The sequence below is a fragment of the Prionailurus viverrinus genome, chromosome A1 (genome assembly GCF_022837055.1).
Source record: "Prionailurus viverrinus isolate Anna chromosome A1, UM_Priviv_1.0, whole genome shotgun sequence".
Classification (NCBI taxonomy): Eukaryota; Metazoa; Chordata; class Mammalia; order Carnivora; family Felidae; genus Prionailurus; species Prionailurus viverrinus.
Genome location: NC_062561.1, coordinates 118,931,113 through 118,945,523, shown reverse-complemented (window position 1 = coordinate 118,945,523; position 14,411 = coordinate 118,931,113).

Below are 14,411 nucleotides of genomic sequence, written 5' to 3'. Positions count from 1 at the left end.
TCGATGCGGACTGCACAGAACGCAAGGTAAGTGTTAATGATGACTGCTGTTACAATCACTCCAATCAGAGGAGAGGAGACAGCACACGTTAGGACAGAGAAATGCAAAGGATGGTGAGCGGCATAGCTAGCCAGAGGTGAAGCTGGTAAGGCAGACTCCGGGGAATTTGGGAAGGTGCTTTAAGGCAGGATGAAGCTTAAACTCTATGTTTGGGCAGAAGGAACCAACGGAGACATTCTGCAGGTAGGTCAACACTCCACATTTCCATTAAACTGAGATAGCTCTGGCTATCGTGTGGAAAAGGTGGGAAAACCAGTCAGAAAGGTACTGTAAAGGTGTGGTCTTGGGCTGAGGAGATCCTGAATTGATGACAGCGGTGACGGTGATGATTTTCTTAGTGTTGGTTCTCCCGGACAGACCCTGAGACCACGACTTGGGTGCTGGCTGGGAGGAGATCCCAAGAAGCACAGGTGAGACAGGGATGGGAGAAGGGCCAACAATGCCTCAGTGAACAGGTCACTGCTATGGACAAATGAGGCTCAGTTCCCCTGGCAGCCTCTGGGGAACTGTGGAGAAGACACCTCAGAATTGCCCCAGTGATGGAAGTAGGATCCTTCTCCAAATAACGCCATCCTTCTCCAGTCGACGGCTTCCCCTGCCTGGAGGTGTAAATCTCAGCACTTTTGGGCTGCTGTGCCTCCAGACTGAGCAAACTTGTATAATACCCAAGGAAGTCCTTGGGCAGGGAAAAAAAAGAGAGAGAGAGAGAGAGAGAGGCAGGTTCTCGAGGGGAATGTGTTGGTTTGTATGGAGACAATCCATAGGTGCTATATGTAACCTCAGAAATAGCTGAAGAGATATGTAGCAGGGGATGATGATGATGATGTTGATGTTGATGTTGATGTTGATGTTGATGTTGATGTTGATGATGATGATACTAGCTGCAGTAAGTAACCTTTTCTGAGTGCTTACCATGGGCCAGGCACGATGCTAAGCATTTCATTTAAATGCATTATCACAGGCTATCCTTACCACCCTTAGGAGGTGCTGGTGCTATTACTGAGCTCATTTTACAGACGGGGAAGCTGGAGCACTGAGCGGTATATGATGTGCCCAAAGTCACATAGCTAGGAGGTGCTGAAGCCCACGCTTGAGCTCATGTAGTCTGACTCCAGCACCTATACCTTCCATCACCACTGCATACTGCCTCAAAAAGACTGGCGATGAGCTGGTTAGAAGAGATGAATCTGAGAATGATTTGGGACAGTGGTGTCCAATACGATAGCCACTAGCCACATGTGGCTATTGAACGCGAGGAAATGTGATTACTAGAACTGAACCATTGAAGTTTGAGTTTTATTTCATTTTAATTAACATAGTTCTGCATGCCCAGAGACTAGTGCGTTGGACAGTGCAAATTTAGGAGGTGGAATACCCTGTCCCTGAAGAAGGTGAGGAATACTTACACCTTTACCAATATGGTGATGTCACGATGCATCTTGCCACGTGTCACAGTTCATTAATTACAAAGAGTACTTGAAATTCTGAAATTAATGAGTTTTTTATATCTAAGTAACAGTTTTAAAATCAAACTAATGCAGGTACACAGTTTAAAAAATACAGTATTAGGAAGTTTGTAACAGTAGTAGCCCTTCCCATTGCACTTCTGGTTCCTGATCTCTAGAACACAACCAATTTTATTTCTTCTAGATATTTCTCCTGATACTTAACTTCGTATTTCTAAACAGTATCTATTAAACAGTATCTATTAGTTTCATTCTCTGGAAGATACAGATTTAGCTTTTTACACTATACACCACCAGCCACAGACATAACTTCCACCCCATCCCGAGGCCCTTCCAATCCTGCCTATAGAGTCATACCACTGGTTAGTTCAAGATTCAATGTTTACATTACTAACGCATTGAAACTATTAGTTACATATAAGCCAGTGGATGATTTTGTCATTTTTCATACAAGTATCTTTCATTTCTTTCATTTTCATCTTATTCATCACTAATTTAACCCCAAACTTTCTGAAAAACTCTAAAAAGACTCTAAATACAATCAACTACATGTTTTTATCAGTTCAATTTTCATTGAGATGTCCTTTCTGGAGCCCCCGGATCTGTGCCCCACAGCATTTGGCAGTGCTATCACCTAATGGCTTCCTGCCATTATTTTCCTGGGATTCCTTGTGCCTCTCTCTGCTTGAGATTCACTATTTCAGGATCCCATGCAACCTTCTTTCTTGACTTAGCCCCTTTCTGTTTAATATTTCCTCTAGTAGCTTTTTTCACAAATGGTAAATAGAAAGTTTCTTTTTAGAAGGCGTTTCTGTCTTCTGTCTTCATTTGACAGTCTAGCTGGGTATGGAAGTCTCAGTTGTAAATTATTCTCCCTCACAAACGTGAAGGCATTACTCTGTTGTCCCCTAAGCTACAGTGCTGCTCTAAGGAAGTATAATGTCATTTTGATTCCTGCTCAATTGAATGTTACCTCTTTTTTTCTCTGGAAGTTTTCATCATCATCTCTGGCTCCAGTATTTGAAACATTATAATAATGTACCTTGGTGTGGCTCTTGTTATACATCGTGGTAGATTAGTGGTGGACCCTTTCAGACTAGAAACACATGACTTTTGGTTCTAGAGAATTTTCTGGGAAATTTTCTTAGATAATTCTTTTTCTCTCCTACCCCTTATATACATACATGTTCTTTCCCTCTCTCTTGGTCCTATTTCTCTGGAGAACCCTGACTAATGTAATTTGTTAAGTATTAAAATAGTACTACAATTTTTTTAAAGAAAAGCCTCATTTTTAGAGATTCATGATAACATATTTAGGGGTAAAATATCATGATGTATATAATTTACAATGGTTCAGGAAACACACACACACACACACACACACACACACACACACAAGCAAGCAAGTGGGCAAAATGTTAACAACAAATAAATATAAGTGTATGGGAGTTTATTGTACTCTTCTTATTTTTTTTCTGTTCAAAACCTTCCAGAGTAGAAAGTCAAATCAATTAGAAGATAAAAAACCAGAGTAGTAAGTGGGAACTGACAGTATTGGGAATTCATCTCATTTCTCATGGTAAACAGATAGATTAAGTTTCAAAAGTTCATGGGGAGTGTGGTGGCGCAAGAGAGGTCTTCAGCTGGAGGTAAACAGAAACTATAACTGAACCTACTGCTAACCAGGAGTTTCAAAGAGGTGTACTGTCAGCGAAAGGATGGATCAGGGGGGAAAAAGTCTACCTATTGGCCTGGGGATATGGCTGTTCTCAGCTCTGTAACATGAGAGAGGAAGGTGTCCCTCTAGGAATCTATAATCATGAGCCTAGCCTCAAGCAGAATTGGGCTACAAATTTACACTACCTGCCTCACCTAGGAACCCTTAGCCTTAGAAATTCATGTAAGACAATGGAACATGATAGTCTTTAGACACCAAGTACAAGCAAACAATCCAAAACTTGTTTATAAAAAGTTGAACAAGAGGAAGTCAGTAAACAAGAATTTAAGATGCTGTAATTATTGGATATTAACTGGATACAGACCAGAAATAGGTACATTTAAAGTGGTCAAATACATTTTTCAAAAGGGACTTACAGTGTGACAAATAAAAAGACTATCATGAACACCAGGAAGATTTAACTCAGATAGGAATGAAATAAAACTTCAAATTAACAATAGAGATACTGAAATTAAAAACCTAATAGGTGGACTGCTTCCAGAAATGTCAGAGGAGTGAAGTGGACATAAAGTCCTCCCATAGATAACAATAATAAAATAAGATTAAGGAAATATTTCTTAAAGGGCAACTATTTAAAGATACTTGGGACCCTGGAGAGAGTCCAAAAGCTGACAGAAGCAAGAAAGTTTAATCTCAAAAAACTGCCACAGGAAGGGGTCAGAATTGAGAGTTTATGTCTTCCTGGACTAAGGGTGATGCCCAACCCTTACAGCTCTGCCTGTTAAAAAAAAAAAATAGCAGTGGAAAACCACAGCCTTACCAGCTAAGGTGCCAGAGATCAGAGTTCAAGGCTGAAAACGTAGGTAGAAATCTACAGGAAAAGTACTGGCAGCAGAAAAACCACAGAAGGAGTATAAAACTCTGAATATAAACTCTGCCCAAATCCCTGGCCAAGAGCTAAACTACGCATGTGTGGGAAGAGGCACTAAGGGGACTAGGGAAAAAGTGGGCAGAAACCAGAAAGCAATCAGCTCTTGGATAGGAAACTGTGTGTGGCTCTATCTGTGAGTTTGCTGCCTTTTTTTTTTTTTAAACGGAGCTAACTTCCCAAACATGCACAAGTCAGGTGCCAGAAAGTTGAATCCTATAGTCTTGAAAGGTCAGAGACAGAGCCCCAAACCAGCCAAAGAGCTAGAAATTAGGGAGAGGAGAACCTCTAGAAGAAGCAAGAAATTCCAAAGACAGTGACCTCCATCTCTGTTGAAATCCTTGACTAACCACTAAATTATAAGAAGCAGAAAACTCCCAAAGGGCCAGGTGAAACAAATAGCAATGAGACATCACAAGAACAGAGATATTCAATGCTGCATATCCCAACAGTGGCAAAAGGGACACTGGAGTCCAGACAAGTTAACTGCCTACTAGAAAAAAAAAATACACCTCCGAAGATTACTAGAGAATCCAGAGTTGCCATAACGTATCATCTACAGGGCTCAATTTTCAACCAGAAATTACTAGAAATGCAAAGGATTGTTAAAGTGCATTCTGTATTCAGGGGAAAAGGCAGCCAATAGAAACTGACTGTGAATGCCTCCAGATGTGGAATTTAGCAGACTTGAAAGCAGTTATTATAAAAATGTTGAAAGAAGTAAAGGAAAATATGGTATTGTATTGAACGGACAGCTAGGAATTCTCAATAGAAAAATGGAAACTAAAAAAAAAAGAGAAATTCTAGATATGAAAAGCACAAAAACTGAGATATAAAAATTTTATTAAATAGGCTCAATTATCTACAGAGGATGGCAGAAGAAACATTCAGTGAACTTGAAGACAGAGTCACAGAAAGAATAAAGATTGAGAAGAACCTCGGAGACCTGAGGGAACGATATTCAAGTGTTCAATATGCATACAACTGGGATTCCAAAGGAAGAGGAGAAAGAAAAAAAGGCCAGAAAAAATATGTGAAGAAGTAATTGCTGAAGACTTCCCAAAGGGGCACAAGGAAACTCTTAGGAGTGATGGAAATGGTCTATGTTTTGACTATAGTGGGGGTTTCACAGGCATACACATTAATCAGAACTCATCTAATTATGCAGTTTAGGTGGGTGTGCTTTATTGTACATAAATGTTATCTCAATAAAGTTGTTTAAAAATGTAAACGATGAACTATTCCTCTCTTTTCCACTAAAAAAAAAAAAAAATCCTAGGGTGCCTGTGTGGCTCAGTTGGTTAAGCGTTTGACTGTCGATTCCGGCTCAGGTCATGATCTCACAGTCGGTGAGTTTGAGCCCCGTGTTGGGCTCTGCACTGACAGCACAGAGGCTGCTTGGGATTCTCTTTCTCCTCTCTCTCTGCCCCTCCCCTGCTCATGCTCACACACACACACACACACACACACACACACACACACACACACTCTCTCTCTCTCTCTCTCTCTCTCTCTCAAAATAAATAAATAAACAAACATTTTTTAAAAAATCCTAACAAATGCACTAAATATTATACTGGATCCTTGTATCCAAGGAGTATGGGTAAAGAGAAAAATACATCTGAAGAAATTAACAAAAATGTAACATGGTGAGATCAACAAGAGGTCAAGAAGAGCCAGGGAGAAGAGAACGAAAAGGAACTGCAATACGAGAGACAAGTAGAAATAGGGACAGACTGTATTTGATGAGATTTTTACCAAGAATTTCCCAATGTTGATGAAAGACATGAATCCTAAGTTTCAGGAAGCACGTGGATTCCTGTGCGGTGGAAACAGAACTACAGCCACATCTGGGTGAAGAGTTGTAAGGACTGAGAAAACCACGGAGAGTATCTTAAAAACAGCTGGAGGAAAGAATGACTGCCTACAAAGTGGCATTTACACTGGCAGCAGACTTTCCAGCACAACGGCAGTGGCCAAGAGAGAGGAGAATGTGGTCTTCAACACGCTGAGAGAAAATAGATCTCCACCCCTCCTCCCTCCTTGGTACCCTGCAACCAGCCATGGGGCTATTTCTGAACACACGCTCCGTTTTGAGCCTCCTTCTTACCTCTTCACTCCTGGTCCATCAAATATGTCCAGTCTCTTGGGCTATTAAGGGATTTTATTTAAAGTAAACAGTGTTAATGTGCTGAGGGTGTTAATGACTTAATACTGTGGGCTGCCCATGTTGACCTAAGCCATTTTTATTATAATATTACTTAAATACACAAAAATACATAAAACTAGGTATAAACTCTCAGGCTTATAAGCCTGAGACCATCTACACAAACCAAACCATCTACAAATAAATATATATGATTTACTTATAAAGAAGTTGTAAGCAAAATAATGATACCAATAAAATCTAACATGTAGACAAAAATGTAACAGATGATGCTATTTTGCTGAGATAAATTGGTTAAAATTGTGCTTAAAAGCAGAAAGATGTCGTTGTGTATCTTTTCTTTCACTGAAGGAGGCTCAGAGCAGGGAGGTGAGAGGGCAGGGAGCCAGGGTTGAAATCCCACTGTGTGATTTGGGCAACTGCTTAACCTCTTAAAATCTCCACCCTATCTCCTCTAAAATGAAGAGAGTAGGGTGCCTGGGTGGCTCAGGTGGTTAAGTGTCCGACTCTCGGTTTCAGCTCAGGTCATGATCTCACAGTTCCTGGGATCGAGCCCTGCATCAGGGCTCCCCCATGCATGTTTTCTCCCTCTCTCTCTCTCTCTCTCTCTGTCTCTCTCTGTCTCTCAAAATAAATAAATAAACATTTAAAAATAATAATAATAAAATGAAGAGAATGAATCCCAAATCAGGGCTGTTGTGAGGATCACATGCAACTATGAGGGAAGTACTTAGCCCAATACCCAGCACATAAAATGAACTTCATAAATTATTATTACCATTGTTGTAATTTGGCCCTTTTGATAAACCCATTTTAACTTCTGTAGCATTATTTTGAAAGGCTAATCAATTTAATGAGTGTTCCTAAAGTACAAGACCAAAAACATCCTATTCACTAAAAATCCTAATGAATTTGGAACCTACAAGCTCTGCCTCTAATGAAAAAGGTAACAATCGTACGAGACTTTTGAATTTGAAACACCTCTGTTGGCGTGAGCCTTCTGAAGACTCCAATTCCATACCATGTTTTCTCTTAAGTCTACCCTGAGATAGAGGTCAACAGCCGCCCCTTGCTCCTGGGGTGAGCATAAATTCCCATGCAAACCTGGGACCGTAACAATGTGGCCAGACTGAGTGACAGGGTGGCTCAACTGGTTAAGTGTCCGACTTCAGCTCAGGTCACCATCTCACAGTTCATGGGTTCGAGCCCCGTGTCGGGCTCTGTGCTGATGGCTCAGAGTCTGAAGCATGCTTGGGACTCTCTCTCCCTTTCTCTCTGCCCCTCCCCCACTCATGCTCTGTCTCTGTCCCTCTCTCACTCTGTCAAAAATAAAAACATTAAAAAACCACTTAAAGAGCATCTCTGAAATAGAAACACACACGCACCACGACTACCAACACCAACACCAACCTTAGATTGAACAGCTTCCTGGAAATGAAGGGTTTTAAGCCAAAGGAGTTGCTCCAGGGTGAGAACCTTAGCCTTGGTGGCAGGCAGTGGCAGAAGAGTGGTAAAGGAGAGGGTCTGTCATGCTTTAGGGGCAAAAGAAAGCTTATAAGATAAAAAACAAACAAAAACCACTATATATTCAGTCTTCCAAGAGCGCAAGCCCAGTTATATAAAACAAAATCTTACAGTTTTAGTCTTTCCGGGATAGTAATTTATGGTAAGAAAGGTTTGGATGAAACTGAACTCTTTACAATGTTTATCAAGAGAAGTGTAATAAGCAAACTAGCAACACTGGAGGATAAATTTTGCTGCTTAAAAAAATACAACCATTTTTTAAATGACTGTAGCCTCTACTGTATACAAATGAAGCTACTTAAAAATAAATTATAGCTATCTTTTAATTAAGAAAAGTCTATTAAGCTCTTGGTCCCAAAGGTACATGCTTGAAGGTAATCATAATCTATTCCCCATATTTCTTGTAGTTCAGACTGACCCTATTGCCAATTATTCTTTTTTTTTAAATTTTTTAATGTTTATTTATTTTCGAGAGAGAGAAACAGAGCATGAGCAGGGGAGGGCCAGAGAGAGAAGGAGACACTAAATCTGAAGCAGGCTCCAGGCTCTGAGCTGTCAGCACAGAGCCCAATGCAGGGCTCAAACCCTTGAACCGAAAGATCATGACCTGAGCAGAAGTCAGATGCTTAACCAACCGAGACACCCAGGCACCCCTCTAATGCCAATTTTCTAAATGAGTAAGGAATTAGCTGAGTTATCTGACTCTGGGTATATTCAGACATATCTTACAAATAAAAGCAGATCCTTCAGAGTGGGAAAGTTGCTTCTCACTTGATACTTTTGTCCCTAACCTTAAGTCCTCTCCTGATGAGGTGGCAAACTATAGTGAAATGTAGCAAAAGGCCAGATAAAGGACATCATGTGAAATATTTATCAAAGACTACTTCAACCCAAGTAAGCCATTACACCACAACCTGAGAAAGTTGGTCACAGAGGCTTGCTCCACTGACGGACTCTGGCCCATGACCTGGAGTCCCCTTTCCAAATACCCAAATTGTGACCTCCTTCCTCCTTCTCCCAGGATCCTGAGGAGACTAATGAACAAAGAAATTGGTGGAATTGCTCAAATACTTTCAGAATGCCAAGTAACAGGAACAGGACTGCATTCAGACAAAACACCAGGTTCTTAGAAACTAGACTTCCCACATACACGCCCAATTTAAATTAAAAAGTGGGGGTGGAAAAGAAGAGAAAGCAAGGATCCATACACAACCGCGTTCACAACAGTATTATTCACAATAGCCAAAACATGGAAGCCACTGAGCGTCCATCAACAGATGAATGCATACACAAAATGTGGTATATAAATACAGGGAAATACTATTCGGCCATGAAAAGGAACAAAGTACTAATACGCGCTACAACATAGATGAACCTTGAAAACATTATGCTAAGTAAAAGAAGCCAAACACAAAAGGACAAATGTTGTATGACTCTATCAATAAGAAATACCTACAATAGATTAGAGGTCAGCAGGGGCTAGAGGGAACGGAGAGTTATATTTTCTTTTGAACCCCCTGTATTTCCAGCTCTCTACAAATGTCCAAAGATCACAGTCTAGAAATCATGTTTTGCAAAACTATAATGAAGGGTCTGTATTTCTATTCCTAGAAACTCTTTTCCCTGCACCTCATTCATCCATATATAAGCACACTGTCTGGGGTGTCTGGGTGGCTCATTCAGTTGAGCAACTGTCTTCAGCTCAGGTCATGATCTTGAGATTTGTGGGTTCTAGCCCTGCATTGGGCTATGTGCTGACAGTGCAGAGCCTGCTTGGGATTCTCTCTCTCTTCCTCTCGCTCTGCCCTCCCCGACTCGTGCGTCCCCACACACCTGTGCACACACACTCTCTCTCTCTCTCAAAATAAATATTTTTTTTAAAGAAATAAAAATTATGAATCCAATATTAAGAATGTAAGTGACTAGGGGCACCTGGGTGGCTCAATCAGTTGAGCACCTGACTTCAGCTCAGGTCATGATCTCACGGTTCATGGGTTTGAGCTCCAAGTCGGGCTCTGTGCTAACAGCTCAAAGCCTAGAGCCTGCTTCGGATTCTGTGTCTTTCTCTCTCTTCCTCCTCTGCTCATGCTCTCTCTGCCTCTCTCTCAAAATAAATAAATAAACATAAAACAAATTTTAAATCACACTTTCTAGCTTTGATGCCTTTATTGTACATCTCTATTCACTTGGGGGAAAGAAATGTGGCTATCACCCAGTGATAATATCCACAGGGTCCTAGAAATTATTAAAACACACATCTATCATGACACAGCGAGGGAAACATTCAGAGTACTTCCTCTGAGATACAAACTTGGCAAAATTTTGGTTCTCGCTCATAAGTCTCCTAGGCTGTTCAATAATGACAGCTCTAGAAAAACCTTCTGGCTTCATGACCACGAGTACCTGGAAGTAGCTCATCCCACAAGAGCCAAAATCTTAAGGCTCCATCTAGAAAACACACAAAAAACCTGTGGGAAACCCTGGATCTAAACCAAAGTTCTACAAGAAGAAAATGGTAACAGACAATTCCCAACCCTCGCATGTTTCCATGGTAATACATGTTACAGTGGCAGCTCTGGCCTGTGGAAGCCTCTGGAAACCCCTGGGACATTATTTATGGCAGTTACAGGCAGCTACAGGCCCTGGATGTGAGCTGGACAAACTCGGGATAAAGCAGACAGAGACAGACTGCCCTGCTTTATCTCATCATGTACTCCCTCACCTTTCCTCACTGGACGGGGGTGTCTCTCAGTGAAAGAATATTTTACAAGCAAGCCATTCATCAGGACTCCTAATTAAAAAGTTGGAGAGCACAACAATGGAGCGGATTTTGCCGTCTTCTGACACTTCATCAACCTCATCGTTGTTCTTCTACCTAGAGCAGCAGTCTCCGGAATGACTACATAGGTTCTGTCCTTCACAGTCAGGCAGAAAAAGAAACAGTAACACTTTGCCTGAAAACTAACTCCCGCATATGACCACAAGAGTTACGCCAGATCATGAACAAAACAGGAACAACATGACAAGGAAAAGAACATTTACTTAGACTTTACCATATTTAGGAAAATTCACCTTTACTCAGAGGAAAATGGAGTAGGAATAATAAGTAATCTATTTTTCATAGACCTTTCTACTAAAGGCTAAAATGTTATCTACTTCTCTCTGAAGGAGACAGCTAAGAATAAATAGCTAGGAATTTGACCCATATTGTATACCAATGGCTGCACATTTTGTGAATTTTGTTTTTTTTTAAAGTTTATTTATTTTGAGATTGAGAGAGAGAGAGAGAGAGAGAGAGAGAGAGAGAGAGAGACCGCGAGCAAGTATGAGCAGGGGCAGAGAGAGAGGGAGAAAGTGAATCCCAAGCAGGCTCCATGCTACCAGCGCAGAGCCTGATGCGGGGCTCAATCTCACGAACCATGAGATCACGACCCAAGGAGAAATCAAGAATGGGAGGCTTACCTGACTGAGCCATCCAGGCGCCTCCATTTTGTGAATTTTGAATTGAGTTCACTTATTTCCCCCTCTTTTGCTTTTGTTTTTTTTAGCTCAGTGGCAAAACTAAACTTATGTTTTAAATACATAAATAAACCCTGAGGATATAGTTCAAACTTAAACCATATCCATTTATTTTCTGCAACTGGTGAGCTGAAACATAAAAATATTCACCCAACCAAAACAGTGTTTCTGTTTGAGTCTGTCTCTGGTATGAAAATGGGAGGAAAATGCCGGACTCTGCTGGAGTAAGGCATTCAAATTTATCTCACTCCAGGTGAGAATTTGTTAAGACTTAAAGAGGGAAAGATCTTGAGTAGTCAGTCGCATGAAACCCAAGGGCAAGACTCAAAACTCTAGGTTTTATTTTTTTTTTTTTAACGTTTTATTTATTTTTGAGACAGAGAGAGACAGAGCATGAACAGGGGAGGGTCAGAGGGAGAGGGAGACACAGAATCCAAAACAGGCTCCAGGCTCTGAGCTGTCAGCACAGAGCCCGACGCGGGGCTCGAACTCACGGACCGCGAGATCATGACCTGAGCCGAAGTCGGCCGCCTAACCGACTGAGCCACCCAGGCGCCCCAAAACTCTAGGTTTTAAATGACTCCGACATTCTCACTTACCCACCAGAACCAGAATCCCCTCCTTTGTTGGTTCCCTACAAGAGGAAAGTCACAGATCCCATTTTCTTTTTCAATTGAAATGAAAACTCAAGAGGTCAAAACATGGATTCATTAAAAAAAAATTTTTTTTTAGTTTCTTTATTTTGAGAGAGTGAGAGAGCACAAGCAGGGGAGGGGCAGAGAGAGGACAGACAGAATCCCAAGCAGGCTCCACACCATCAGTGCAGAACCCAGCGTGGGGCTTGAACTCACAAACTCTGAGGTTGTGACCTGAGCCAAGATCAAGAGTTGGACGCTTAACTGAGCCAGCCAGGTGCCCCCAAAACCTGGATTCTAGCGCTTACTTATTATGGCCTTGCCGTCCAGCCCCTAAGGTCTCTTCCGAAAGGTCTAACAGGTACTTCTGCCAATCTCAACGGATGTAAGGGATGTGAAATATGGCAGACAAAGCAAGGGCAGATATTTTATCTCATAAACTATCTTTATGTAGTTATGAACTAATGATACATGCGGACAGATTGCTGGGCAAGCTGGAACACTGTTGTATTCTGGAAATGTTGACATCTTAGGCACAAAATATTAAAAACTGGTGACTTATAGGTAAAACAGACAGAGGGCATGTGTGTGAGCCAGAGGCTGTCCCCTCAGAGAGCAAAGGACAGTGATACAGGCCTGGCCCGCAGTCCTGACCATCTTTCGCAATCTCTTTTGATTGGCTTTTTCTCCTCTTCTTTTGCATAAGGGTCTATTCTTGGCCTTTCTCACTCTCCTTGGGAGAATACAGCTGCTCCCACACCTTCGTGGACAGCCTGTTCCCTGATGATTTCCAACTCATATCTGCACTTCTTTTGGGAGCTGCAGGTCAGTATGTTCAACTGCCTGCAGGACACTGCCAAGTGCATGATCAGCGAACGCCTTGAAAGTAATTAACTCTCCCTTTCTCAGTCCCAAATCTATTCCTCCTCCTAATTCACTCATGAAAATCCTGAGCTCGGAAGGAAAAATTATTCCCAAATGACTCCCATGATGCTTTCTTTCTCCGTCTCAAAATGAACAGATTTCCAGCAAGAAGAAGGCGGCCAGAGGTTGACCACGTAGCAGGGAGATGTCTGCTCACCCTGAGACCAGGTGGGTGGGTGTGAGGAGGTGTGTGTAGGACGGGGGCATAGGGAGCTGTTCCCAGGAGAGGGAAAGTTAGGGAGGTTGGTCAAACAATCCACTGCAAACCCCAAGAGCTTTCAATATTTATACTCGGTATGATTGTTTATAGGACCTGCTTAGTGCTTATAGGATAAAGAAAATTACAAGATTTATGTAGAGTTTGCTTATGTCTTGGGATACCAGGATTTTTATAGCTTTCTTTAGCCAAGTCACCATGTGCTTAAATAAAAATACAAAATCTTCTCAAAAACGGAAAAAAATCTTCTAGAAGTAAGGAATGTTGAGCAGTCTCTGATTCTTCTCCCCTGAATTGCTGCCGCCTCTAGCTGAAGTATTTCCTTTCTTTGTTTCTACTTAGGTCTCAGACCGACTAACAACTTTATAAAGAACGTTATAAAACAAATAAGCAAAGACATAGAATACTTATGTCCTCGCAGTGTTAAAACTTGAAAGCTAGACATAATCTAATAACCAAACTCTTTAACTTTCTTTTTAGAAATGAAGACACTAAGTCCCAGAGAGAGTAAGTGAAGGGTCTGGAAGCCACAAAACTATAGTGGAGCAGAGACAGGACCCAAACTTGGTAACTTATCTCCCCATCTTATATTCTTTTCGTTCTCTCAAACTGTCTATCTTAAATCGAAATCTTGATTTCAAAATCAGTCTTGATTTCTTCCCTCCATCCCAAGGTTGACGACTCCTTGGCTTTCTGCCAGCCTCCCCGTACCATTTTGGTTCCTTGGCCCCTGAAAATTGGTTGATCCAAATATCTTGCTATACTCAAGGTCAAATTCCAAATGCTCTAACAAACCAGTTCTCTTTTTTTCTCATAAACATTCCACTCAGTTCTGGCTTCCATCTCAGCAACGTGCCTGATTTACAATGGAGTTACCTGGTAATGGGGACTGAAATCCCTGAGGAATCTCCATGAGTGGCCAGGGTTCAGGTAACTTGTTCCAGCCCTTTTAGGAGTCTACGGTGAGTCTACCAAACAACACAGGAAAACAGACCCTAAATTTTGAACATTACTCTCCCAGTATACTAATGCCTTAATCATACAACTATTATAACTGCACGTGTGTGCGTTTACACACACAAAGTCACACAACGAGAGCTAGAACGTATTTATTGAGGGTCATTATTCTTGCTGGAATATCAACAAAAAGGCACTTGGAGATCATGGGATTTTATGTAGCATGATGCAGTAAACTCAGTCCTCGGCTGGAAGTCATCATTATGTGTTCCTTCTCCTGATTCTGCTGGCCAGAACCGTAAGACAGCCTGATCTGCATGCCAACTCAGGATATGT